This window comes from Malus sylvestris, chromosome 10, assembly GCF_916048215.2.
Source record: "Malus sylvestris chromosome 10, drMalSylv7.2, whole genome shotgun sequence".
Lineage (NCBI taxonomy): Eukaryota > Viridiplantae > Streptophyta > Magnoliopsida > Rosales > Rosaceae > Malus > Malus sylvestris.
The window spans coordinates 9,603,572-9,617,426 of NC_062269.1; the positions used below are offsets into that span (position 1 = coordinate 9,603,572).

General features: G+C 35.5%; 1 long non-coding RNA gene across 1 annotated transcript; it reads right to left on the reverse strand.

Annotated features, from left to right (window-relative positions):
* Positions 1–8,727: 8,727 nt before the first annotated feature.
* Positions 8,728–9,476, reverse strand: LOC126584151 (uncharacterized). The gene is made up of 2 exons (XR_007610004.1): positions 9,197–9,476; positions 8,728–9,074 (listed from the first exon to the last, which is right to left on the reverse strand). It is a non-coding gene; the product is annotated as an uncharacterized LOC126584151 (long non-coding RNA).
* Positions 9,477–13,855: the final 4,379 nt, after the last annotated feature.

The window sequence follows — 13,855 nt, forward strand, 5'->3', positions numbered from 1 at the left end:
TTGGTTTATGTTTTTAAGTATTTTGGTACAAGTTAAAACCCAAATTCGTCCAATTTGATGCTTTGTGTTCAAAACTGCCCAGAAAGTGGTTTTTAGGCAGTTTTGAGTGTTTGGTTGCTGTTTTGATTCTTTTGGTTCGTTTTAGTGTTTTAGAGTTTAGTTTTGCATTCTTTGAGTCTAGTTTCGTATTTTTAAACTTTGTTTCACAGATTTGAGTCAGTTTAGAGTGTTTTAGCAATCCCTCCTAATCCCCGGTTTAAGAACGATCCCTACTTATCCATACTACAATTGTCAACAAGAGGGTTAATTTGTGTGTTAACTTATTTCTCACACCAAGTAACCTTAGTTTAAATAATCTATTAGGAGACCTCTTATTCAGTCTATTACTAATTTCATGCCAGTAACCAGATTATAGAGTTTCTCAAACAAAAACAAAGCCCAAAAAACAACAAAACCCTAGCAGCAAAGAAACTGATGAATAGCCACAGGGATCCTTGTGATCCCTAAAAGAAATATGAATATAGAAGTTTAAATAACGTAGCAACTGCAAGATTAAATAACTATCGATGTTGTCAAAATCACAAAAACAATGAAAAATATGAAGTCTTACCTCATGTGAAGCTTCCGAAACATCAATTTCGTGTTCCATTCGTCAAAAACAATTTTTCTCAATCAACTTGTTTGTAGTTTCATTGGTTAGGGTTTTGTTCAACAATGGAGGGTGGGAGGGTTTTGATAGTTGAGAAGATAAATAATACGCTAAAAGTGATTTGGGGTGTATTTAGAAATTTTTATTTTTTTTAAAACCTAATAAGCCCAAAATTGTCATTGTATAGTGGGGTAAATAAGTCGTTTAATATTAAATTTTAATGTGAGGTGCATTCAACATTTTGTGGGGTGCTAATATAAAAAGCCTTAAAAATCGACAATAATTTCATTTATAATTGTTCACGACGTGTTCTCATATTTGAAAACGTCGTATTACAACATCATTATCAATAAAAACAAATATGCCTTTCTCAACATATACAACCAAACTATTATAGAATTAACTAATGAAATTTGGAATAAAGAATCACAAATTAACCATAAGTCTTACTATATTATACTACATTTAAGAACTTTTTTCATGCCCATTATTATAAATGGAGACGATGGCACTCAGACCTTCTAATTGTAAGTTTTGTTTTCTCCGTCATATCCCTTCTTTTGCTCCGTCCAAAACTAGAATTGAGTGAAAACCTACAAACCACAATAAATTGAAGATATGAAAAATTATCGATGATTGGAAATTTGGGATTCCCAGATAGTACAACCAATTGCGGTGGAGGTGTCTAACTAAACTTGAACAACGGAGAAACTTGGAATTTGATTTGAGGATATGGCGTCTGTGGTGGAGTCGTCACAGAGGAGAATTAGAAGACCTTGTGCGTGTGCGTGTTTGACAAAGAGAAGTTAGAACGTTCAATTTTTCTCTTTAGTTTTGTGTCAATTAAAAAAATGGAGCTTTAATGAAAAGGGTTTAAACTAAGTTTAATTTAATAAAAAATCACCCTATACAATTATTTAACCAAAAGGGCTTCATATTTAATCATAAGGACAAAGCTAATCTATATTAGACTCACAAACATTTAACACACATAGGCTGAACTAAAAGCCCAAAACGAAATGATTTTTTCTTTCCACCTTTGCACCTAACAGCAATGTTATTCTGTCGGCCAATTCTGTTAGAAATAAACTTTCCTTCATTTACAAGTATACCATTATGTCAGCCAGTGATAACTGTAAGAAAATGTAAGAGCTGTGAAATGTAGAGAGGGAAATTAGAGAGGGAAAGTAGAGAGAGAGTTTTGTAAACTGAATTATTATTACCACACTATTCAATCCAATACAATACATTGACTTGTCTTATAAATACACAACTATAACTAACTCAAGACTTAACCAATGATACATAGACACATGGTAAGCTATACATGTAACACCTGGCACTATTATATCCTAACATTCCCCCTCAATCTTATGCTGGGATTGTCCAAGCATAAGATTGGAGCAATGAGCAGAAAACAATGGCGAACATAAACCCTTGGTGAGAATGTCTGCATATTGGTCCACAGAAGCCACAAACTGTAAAGAAATAGTGCTTTGCTGAACACGCTCCCTCACAAAGTGACAATCAATCTCTATGCGTTTTGCTTTGGAATGCAAAACAGGATTAGTTGCCAAAGACATAGCCGAGATGTTATCACAATGAAGTAAAGGAGGTAGAGAAGTATCAATGTGTAAGTCTTTGAGTAATTGTTGTAGCCACACAAGTTCGACAATAGTTGTTGCCATTGCTTTGTATTCAGTGTAACATTGTTAATGACAATTTTATCATTCAAGGCATTTTTTAGGATAACATTTGTTGTCTTGAAGGTTGAACAACAGACTGAAATTGTTGAGGATATGACGGACCTCCTGAGAATTGAGATTGAGAAGGTTGAAATCCGGATAAAAACTTCTTGCCTTTGCCTTTGTTCTTCCAATTGTTTCCTCGGGAATTGTTGTAAGACCCTGAACCAGTTTGAGACACAAAAGCAAATGGTCCAGACACAGGCAGTTGGGAGAACTGATTTAGAAAAGGCATTTGTTGAAGTGACTGGGATTCATGAAACTGTGAAGAACCGGAAAAGCTACCCGTGTGCCAGATTTGGAAGATTGAGCCAGCATTGCAGACATCAAAGGAACTTGCTTGGAAACTTTTTGCAAAGTGGACTCCTCAGCTCGAAGCTGTGAACGCAACTCTTTCAAGGGCATAAGAGTTTCATGACCACGAATCACAGACTTGATGGTGTTATACTCAGAAGGGAGGCTTCGAAAAACCACAATCACAATATCCTCATCAGATATGAAGACCTCAATAACAACAAGTTGATCTCTAGTATCCTTAATTCTTTGAAGATACTTATCAATTGATTCAGATCCTTTCTGTATATTTTGCAAATCAATTTTCATCTGAACTATGCTAGTCCTGGTCATGTTCGCAAACCGTTCTCTAAGACTAAGACACATTTCTTGAGAACTCTGACATCCAATCATGCAAGATAAAGCAGCAGTGCACAGAGTAGTAGTAAGAAGAGTCATTAATGCTTTATCATGAATTTTCCACACCTTGTATGCATCAGAGATTACTGGCATTGGATTATCAACCTCCCCCTCAGATTCAGAATCAACAAATTTGGTAGGACACATAATGGATCCATCAACAAAACCATGAATTCCATTACCATCTAACAACAACTCCAATTGAAAATTCCAAGTCACATAGTTGAGTCATCTAACTTCACAGTAACAATATTACCCACACTTGAAATTAGAGAAGCAATAAGCGATTGTGTAAGCATTAACTGAGCAGAGGTAACCATTGTGAAGATACAAACAGATCAAGCACGGCACAAATAGGCAAATCACAGAAACACAGAATACAGTAGGAATCGTGAACAACAATTCCCAAAAAATTAGGGTTTAGACGAACAAGAATCAAGAGGCAAGGGATGAAGAATCATGAAACAATCAGAAGAATGTCACCTTCGAAACTCTGACGATTCAACACCGCGATAAATCCCCTAAACACTAGGGTTTCTAAGGAACTTTGACGACGACGACACCGACTTCATCGACAATCACCACCGACAAACACCTCCCACCGACTCCAACGATTAGACGTTGCTACAGAGTAACAAAGGCAACACTCCGATCAAACAACACGAAGAATCAAACGAGCGGAAGCAATAGGATCATCAACCGACGACGCGAGCCTTGATCGGCGAAGATACCATGATAACTGTAAGAAAATGTAAGAGCTATGAAATGTAGAGAGGGAAAGTAGAGAGAGAGTTTTGTAAACTGAATTATTATTACCACATTATTCAATCCAATCCAATACAATACATTGACATGTCTTATAAATACACAACTATAACTAACTCAAGACTTAACCAATGATACATAGACACATGGTAAGCTATACATGTAACACTTGGCACTATTATATCCTAACAGCCATTTCTTTCTCTCTTTCTTTTTTTCTTTTGGCCGTTTGTTCTTTCTTCAAGTTTTGCTTTTCTTTTCTTGTCTTCTTCTTGTCGTCCCCCTTCCTCCTAAAAGGGAGGTAAAACTCAACGTGGGTGAAGAAGAATGGCCACCTCCTTAAACCATTTTGCGCGCTTAAAGAAAATGGGAGCAATTGCTTCCCCAATTACTTTTATTACACACACACATACATATATATATATATATATTTTTTTTTTTCTTTTTTAATATTATTTTATTAATTTATTACTTATTTGTAATTAGGTGGTTCAAATTCTTTTGCTGATTAATTTCCACTCTTAGTTTTGCTTACCATTTAGAACCCATTTTCCTATAATGCAGGAGCCATTTCCATTGGAAATTATCTCACTTTCATTTCTAGTTTTTGAGTCTTTGTAGATTTGCAAGTAAGGTCTCGACTCTTGACAGATAAAACAATGGTTTTGTAGATTTGTTCGTAAAGCTTCGGTATTTTCACCGCCTAGGGTGTTTTCAATACCACCATCTTCTCCTTGTTATATGCCTTTACTGGTAGCGTTGTTCGTGGCTTTGTTCTATCCCAGCAACAACCTGAAAACAAATCAACAAAAAAAATGCATTGATATCATACTAACAATTTGATACTTTACGTCTTCAAGTAGAAAAAGAAAGATCAAATAGCTACAATATTTCCCCAAGTAAACAAAATTGTCAATTATAAACATTGAACACTAACTATTTCTCGAATTGGATAGGGGTACCATTACTATTTCTTAAATAGAACACTAATATTATTATGATTTCTTAAACTGAACACTAGCACTATCACTATTTCTTAAACTGAATGCTCGCACACTATTTCTTAAACTGAACACTCACTATTTCATAAACTGAGCACTGGTACTATCACTATTTCTTAACTAAACATTCACTATTTCATAAACTAAGCACTGGTATTATCACTATTACTTAAACTGAATACTCACTATTTTGTATACTAAACACGGGTATTATCACTATTTCTTAAACTTAACACTAATATTATTACTATTTCTTAAACTGAATACTGACTATTTTTTAAGCTAAACACTGATTATTTTTAGAATTAAACACATACACTATCTGTAAGATCCCACATCGCCCAGGAGAGTGATCCTTATATGTATATTCCCATCCCTACCTAGCACGAGGCCTTTTGGGAGTTCACTAGCTTCGGGTTCCATCGGAACTTCGAAGTTAAGCGAGTTCGCGCGAAAGCAATCCCAAAATGGGTGACCCACTGAGAAGTTCTCGTTTTACAGAAACAAAACTGTGAGGGCTTGGTTGGGGTCCAAAGTGGACAATATTGTGCTACGGTAGAGTAGAGTTAGAGATGTGGTGGGGGCCCAGGTCGAGATGTGACAATTTGGTATTAGAGCCTAACCCTGGCTGTGATGTGCCAACGAGGACGTCGGACCCCTAAGGGGGGTGGATTGTAAGATCCCATATTGCCCAGGGGAGCGATCCTTATATGTATATTCCTATCCCTACCTAGCATGAGGCCTTTTGGGAGCTTACTGGCTTTGGGTTCCATCGGAACTCTGAAGTTAAGCGAGTAGCGCGCGAGAGCAATCCCATGATGGGTGACCCACTGGGAAGTTCTCGTGTGAGTTCCCATAAACAAAACCGTGAGGGCGTAGTCGGGGCCCAAAGCGGACAATATCGTGCTACAGTGGTGGAGTGGGCTCGGGATGTGGTGGACCTCCGGGTTGGGATGTGACAATATCACTATTTCTTAAACTAGATACTGATTATTTCTAGAACTGAAAAATGACTATTTATTAAATTGAAAACTTGTACTATCATTATTTGTTAAGCTAAATACTAACTATTTTTCGAATTGAATAAATGTACTATCACTATTTCTTAAATTTAGTACTGATGTTATTACTAATTTTTAAACTAAATACTATTTCTAGAATTGAACATGTGTAGTATCACTATTTTTTAAACTGAACACTACTCTTATCACTATTTCTTAAGCTTAACACTGACTATTATCACTATTTCTCAAACTGAATACAAATAATATCATTATTTCTGAAACTGAATATTAGTACTATCATTATTTCTTAAATTGAAAACTGACTGTTTCTAGGACTCAACACTAATACTTCACTATTTTTGTAACTGAACATTATTAACATTAACACTATTTTTAGAACTGAACATTGCCACTATTTCTAAAACTAAGTAATGACACCATTTGCAAGACCAAATTTGAAAATATCAATTTTGTAGAAGCATTTACATGGAAAGGAAGTGCATGAGGAGAGGATTAATCTTTTTTTTTTTTTTTTTGGTTGGAGAACTAAAATTTCGTAAACTGAACAGTTACATAAATTGAACAATTATTTCTAGAACTGGACAAATATACTATCACTATTTCATAAACTGAACAATTACTATTTATAGAATAGAACATGGGTACAATAACTATTTCTTAAATAATGTGCATTATTTTGCTGTATTTCTATAAATAATGTTTATTTTGTTCATTTTAGAAATAGTGTGGATTTTTTTATTCACTTTTGGGTTATTTTGGTTAAATTTAGAAATAGTGTTTAATTTTGCTGTAGTTTTAGAAATAATGTGAGTTATTTTGGTTCAATTTTAAAAATATTATAGGTTATTTTGGTTCAATTTCAGAAATAGTTTGTACTTTTGTTGTAGTTCCAGAAATAGTGTGAGTTATTTTAGTTCAGTTTCATAATTAATGTGAGTTATTTTGATGTAGTTTCATAAATAGTGTGAATTATTTTGGTTTAGTTTTAGAAATAGTGTGAGTTATTTTGGTTCCGTTTCAGAAATAGTGTGTAATTTTGCTGTAGTTCTAGAAATAGTGTGAGTTCTTTTTGTTTAGTTTCATAAATAGTGGGTTGTTTTGTTGTAGTTCCAAAAATAGTGTGGGTTATTTTGCTATAATTCTAGAAATATTACGAGTTATTTGGTTTAGTTTCAAGAATAATGTTCGTTAATTTGCTGTAGTTTTAGAAATAATGTTTATTTTTTTTCATTTTCATAAATAGTGTGAGTTTATTTTGTTCATTTTTCAGAAATAGTGTACTTTATTTTGTTGTAGTTTAAAAACAGTGTTTATTTTATTTCCTTCTAGAAATAGTGTGTTATTTTGGTTCAGTTTTCAAAAATAGTATGTGTCATCTTACTATAATTTAAAAAATAGTGTGGATTATTTCAGCTCAGTTTTAAAATTAAAACTCTAAATATTATAGGACGCAAAATTATCGTAGTGCTAAGAAAGATTGTATGTAACATCCCACATCGCCCAGGGGTGAGGATCCTGTAAGCCTTACATGTATATTCTTATCTCTACCTAGCACGAGGCTTTTTGGGAGCTCACTAGCTTCGGGTTCCAACGGAACTCCAAAGTTAAGCGAGTTCGCGCAAAAGCAATCCCATGATGGGTGACCCACCGAGAAGTTCTCGTGTGAGTTCCCAAAAACAAAACCGTGAGGGCGTGGTCGGGGCCCAAAGCGGACAATATCGTGCTACAGTGGAATCGAGTCCGGGATGTGGTCGGGGCCCAGGCTGGGATGTGACAATTTGGTACAAAGCCAATCCCTGGCCAGAAGTGTGCCGACAAGGATGTCGGGCCCCTAAGGGGAGTGGATTGTAACATCCCACATCGCCCAGGGGTGAGGATCCTGTAAGCCTTACATGTATATTCCCATCTCTACTTAGCATGAGGCCTTTTGGGAGCTCACTAGCTTCGGGTTCCAACGAAACTCCGAAGTTAAGCGAGTTCGTGCGAGAGCAATTCCATGATGGGTGACCCACTAGGAAGTTCTCGTGTGAGTTCCCAGAAACAAAACCTGAGGGCGTGGTTGGGCCCCAAAGCGGACAATATCGTACTACGGCGGTGTCGAGCCCGGGATGTGGTGGACCTTGGGTCGGGATGTGACATTGTACCTTTTTTCATGCTTAGCGTTTTCTTGAGTTTAAGCTATACTAAGTTGGCAATATAAAGCTGATAACAAGTAACCAGAAGATAAATAACTTTTCTAACTTATCACTGTGACCAAAGGCAAATAGATTTGTGATCAAAATTCCTCCTGGTCAAAGACCAAAGTCTGAAGGGGTTGAATGCTTTGAACTAATAAGAATGAACATATTTGTTAAGGTAGGATAAGGATCAAACTTTTTACGTTGTCCATTATATCAACCATTCATCCACAAGCTTACCATTTCAACTCCAAAATAATTTCACTTATCATGTCAACCATCGGATATTAGTTACCTATTAAATGCTTAGACAAACACCATTCCCCAATCCAAACCACAACAAAAGGAAAAAAGAAAGGTCTACAACTACACGTCAACCAATGTCTCAGAAAACTATGATCAGGCACCTAAATGTAGGTGAGGCAATGCGAGTCGCCCAGGAAAAGGCTGATGCAACCTGCTCAGCTAAGCAATTGCCAACAATCCTAAAAATGTAAAAACATTTGACGATAGCTTGTTTGCTCAGAATCAAGATTAGAATTCATAAGAACAATGCAATGCTATTCCCAAATACAACTTCCTGTAATGAAATATGAAAACCATTTACTCGTCCTCCAACTCATGGATTGAAATTTGAAAACCACAAGCCCCAACCCACTCATTCCATCCAGATCACATCAAATATAGTATTATAATTTAATCGAGTTAAAACTCATTAGGGATAGATCAACATTCACAAAGATAGAATCCCACGTCAACAATGAAAAGAGGTCAAATTGGATGATTGCGATAAACTATTTAAGATGTATATGTACTAGAAAAGTAATTAAGAGATAATTAGATAATAAAACTCATCCCTCATATTAAATAGGAGGTGCCAAATGAAGCACCTAACAAATTGAAAAGCAAAAGCATGAAGAAACAGCTCTGACCGTTTGTTCAAGCTCTTGACCTCCTCGTTTGTCATTTGCCCTCCAAGCCTAGCAGCTCCAGCTTCCGACTGCCAGAGTCTTCACCTTCTTCATTAATTTGATTGGAGAAATTCAATAACAAAATAAAGAAACCGTGAATTGAAATCAGGAAGGAAATTAGAAATGTGCAAATCTTTCAAACAAGAAACCGAAACGAGAAGATAGCGTACTATTTGACGGGAGAAACTGAGCTCCAGAGGCTTGATACTGAGCCGCTTGCCTGTGCTTATCGGATTCGATGATTCAATTGATTTGTGAACCGGTGGAATTCAAATTGAAAATGAAAAAGAGATTGGATGGAGAGAGAGAGAGAGAGAGAGAGAGAGAGAGAGAGAGAGAGAGTGAGAGAGATTGCAAAAATGGAGGAAGTGAAGGAGTTGGAAATAAAAGCAATAGCAGAGAAAAGATGGAGGATCGAGAAAGGGAGAGAGAGACGTTAAACGGGGAAGGGCATGCCGTACGGGTAAACTTGAAAATTCATTGTTTGAGCCATTTTGATTGAATTAATTTAATGTTGGGTTTGTCCTAACCATTAAATAAAGTTCTATATGGTTTTTCATTAACATTCAAAGTTTTAAGCTTTTTTCATTAGTTTTTCTTTAAAAAAAAATGTCTTTGACAAAGAGAAGTTAGCATGTTCAATTTTTCTCTTTAGTTTTGTATCAATTAAAAAAATATATATTAAAGATCCTTATTTATTTTCTTATTTATTTCATCTCTTGCTGCTGTTATAGGGGTCAAATTTTATTTCAAAAGAGTACATTTACAAACTTATTGGTGTCAAAGGGATGCCAATGCCCCCGCTTTGGCTCCACTACTGGCTACACCAGCATATCAAGAAAACAGAAGGATAAACACAAATAGTAGACCAAGGAGAAGTTAATGCTTAACTTACTTTAAAAGATTAGGAAAGTGCAAATGAATGTATTCAAATTCCTAACAAATCGGAGATCACTGTGTTGGCATTTTGATACTTAACGAACTTGATCAACCAGATCACTAGACTACATTTATATATAATATCATTGTCAACATGTAGTATTAATATACAAATAAAGGATGCAAGACTTACTTGCAGGATTAGCCATGAGATATAGGCAACCAACACAAACTCTAATGAACAGATTGTAGAGTTGTTGTGGCAAAACCTTTGCAATGATCTTCTCTTCTCTAGGACTCAGAATGGTTCCACTCTTGATAGGGCTGGTGCATATAAACCTCATGTCTAAGAAGAGAGACCATACTGCAGTTTTATTTACGTGAGATCACAACTGCTCCTATCGTGGTAGCAGTTGTGTTTGGAGTTTTAAGAGTTTTTAACCAACTCTTACTCCATTATCTTTAGTTCTAATAATTTACCTCTTATGTATTTTATCATGATAAAATACTTGTAAGTCCATTATTAATATAAGTCCAATTAGTCCTCATAACATATTCGATATCATGGTTTTATTATAACTCACATTCCTTTGAAAACCTTACATTCTCCCACATGAGTATAATTAAACCATATTCAAAATATATGTTAAGACAACCAAGGTGATCATTGACTCATGTTAATCATAATGACTTTTACAATCAATCACTGGCTTGTCAATTGAACTCAAGAAAACATTATACATAAAAATATTGTATAAGTACTTTAGAATTACAAACTGATTAAGGTAAGTGCTAACATTGTAACTTAGGGAACTTCAGTAGGGAGCTTCAATGGTACCAGTAATCCTCCCACATAAGATTGGTCTCCTTTAATACATTTATGTATTCGTTATGTTTTCTGCATCACCAAAACTTTTCATGAAAACTTGAAATAACAAAATGCATGCAGTACACATCAGTTATGAAGTTTGAAACTACGCCAAACAACATTACTGCATAAATATAAATTCATTAATGTGAGTAAGGATATCGTACCTTACTCGCACAATCAAACATGATCAAGGCATGTTCGCAAACCCATGCTCGTAACATGTCTTTGGAACGCTGTAACATGTATTGCTTTTGTCAAAGGGTCTACCACCATGTTAAAAGTACCAAGATGTTCTATCTCAATGACTCTATCTTTAACTTTGTCTTGAACTTTCAAGTTAATATTTATTGTCCATTAGTCTAGATGCTTCTGATCTTCTATTGTTTTTGGAAAAGAAAACAGCTGTTGCATTGTCACAATAAATCTTTAAAGGCCTTTCAATTCTTTAACCACCTGTATTTCTCGGATCAAGTTCCTTAGCCAGTTGCTTGGTGTCATTGCCTCAAAGCAGCCAATGTATTCTGATTTCATTGTGGATACAACTCTTATTGCTTGTTTCTTGCTTCTCCATGGGATTGCTCATCCACACATAATGAAAACATAGCCACTTGTTGACATCCTATCATCCACTCAGCCAACTTAATCAGCATCAGTGTATCACACAACTTCCAGATTTTATACTTGATGAAACCCCAAAACATAATCTCTGGTCTTTTTGAGGTATCTCAAAATTTTCTTTCTTGCATTCTAGTGTGCCACACCAGGATTCGATTGAAATCTTCCAAGAACACTTAATGCAAAAGCCAAGTCTGGTCTAGTGCACACTTGTGCATACATCACACTTCCCACAAGTGAAGCATAAGGTTTACTTTTCATAGTTTCAAAGTCCAAATCTGTAACTGGACACTGAGCTAAAGAAAGCTTGTCACCCATTGAAATAGATACATCACCACTGCTACAACCTGATATGTTGAACCTATTAAGCACTTTATCAATATAATTCTTTTGCGAAAGACCAATAGTTCCTTTTGATATATTTCTCACAATTTCAATGCCTAAGACAAAGTGCACTGCACCCAAATCCTTTATGTCAAAGCTGCTAGACAACATGTTTTTGCTTTCATTCAATAAGTGCACATTTATGTCATCAACATATAGTACCATAAAAATGAAACCTGATTTCACCACCTTCAAATAGATGCAATTGTCGATTTTGTTCTCATTTAAGCCAAATGAAACCACTACCTCATCAAATTTCTTATACCATTGTTTAGAATCTTGTTTAAGTCTATATATAGCCTTATTAAGCTTGCATACAAAATCTTCCTTCCCCCTTTCAACGAATCCTTGGGGCTGTTTCATGTAAATTATTTCATCAAGACTGCCATTTAAGAAGGTAGTCTTCACATCCATTTGATGTAAGTGAAGATCAAAACGAGCCACAAGGGCAATGATGATTCAAAAAGAGTCTTTTGTAGATACTGGAGAAAATGTTTCTGTGTAGTCTAAACACTTTTTTTGTGTGAAACCTTTTGCCACTAATTTGGCTTCAAGTTTCTCAACATTACCATCGGAATCTTGTTTGGTCTTGAAAACCCACTTATTTCCTACAGGCTTCATATATGTGCATCCTTCAACTAGGGTCCAAACTCCATTCTTTTCCATCAAGCACAATTCATCCTACATGGCAGCATACCATAAAGAACCTTGTGCAATTTGGCCTTTATATAGCTAGTTGGATCAACCTCATCTCCAAAATCATACTCAACCTCATTAACTTAAGTCACATAATCACTAAACAATGCGGACCTTCTAGTTCTTTATGATTTCCTCAGTGTTGCATTAATAGATGATGCTGCAATATTGGATGGTCCTGCATGCTCAGTTGGTATTGAAAGTGGTGGTGGTATGCAGGTTCTTGAGTAACTGAAACTGGTGCATAACTTAATGAAGGAATATGTTGATCAGCGAGTGCAAAAAGCTTTCTTTAAGCTTGTGTGAGTGAACTACTGGATACAACAATTAGAGGCAAAGTCAAAACTATAGCACCATTGTCAGCATTCATTTGCATTACATCCATTTCCTCAAATACATAACTATTTTTGGAATGAGAATGCAGTGATTGATACTTTTCAACAAACTTTGCAATATTTGTTTCAACCAACCTGGTGTGAGAATTAGGATAGTAAAAACGAAACCTCTTGGATCTCTCTAGATATCCAACAAAATAACAGCTAGTTGTTCTCATATCCAGTTTCTTTTGATGTGGATTATACAGTCGTGCTTCACACTTACATCCCCAAATATGCAGGTGTGCAATGCTTGGCTTTCTTCCTGTTCAAAGTTCAAAAGGTGTAGAAGAAACTGCCTTACTTGGTACTCGATTAAGTAAATAGTTTGATGTTTTAATGGCTTCCCCCCATAAAACTCTGGAAGTTGTGACTGTGAAAGCATGCTTTTGACCATGTATTTAAGAGTGCAGTTCCTTCTTTTGCAGCAACATTTTGAGATGGTGTTTCTGGTGTAGCATACTGTGCTACAATCCCCTCTTGCTGCAAGAATAAAGCGAAGGGTCCCTTTTGTTGTCCCATTTCTGTATACCTTCCAAAATACTCACCTCCCTTATCTAATGTTACTATAATTTGTTTTCCTAGTTTTTTTTTCCACTTCTAGTTTATAAATTTTAAAACAATTGAGCACTTGAGATTTTTCAAAAATCAAATAAAGATAAGTATACCTAGAAAAGTCATCAATGAAGAGTAAAAAGTAAGTGTTGCCACAAATTGTCCTTGTTGGAAATGGACCACAAATATCAGTGTGAATTATCTCTAAAAGGTTTTTACTTCTGGTTGAACTGGTCTTTTTATTTGAAATAATAGTTTTTCCCTTCAAACAATCAATACAAGTCTCAAAATCATTGAAGTTTAAGGTTGGCAGCACACCTATTTTCATTAGTCTCATCATCCTCTCTTTGGAGATATGTCCTAATCTTCTATGCCATAGCATAGAAGAAAGAAGAACCATAATTAGTTATCAATCTCTTAGGAGTAGAAGTATCAACATTGAGACACTCATAAAA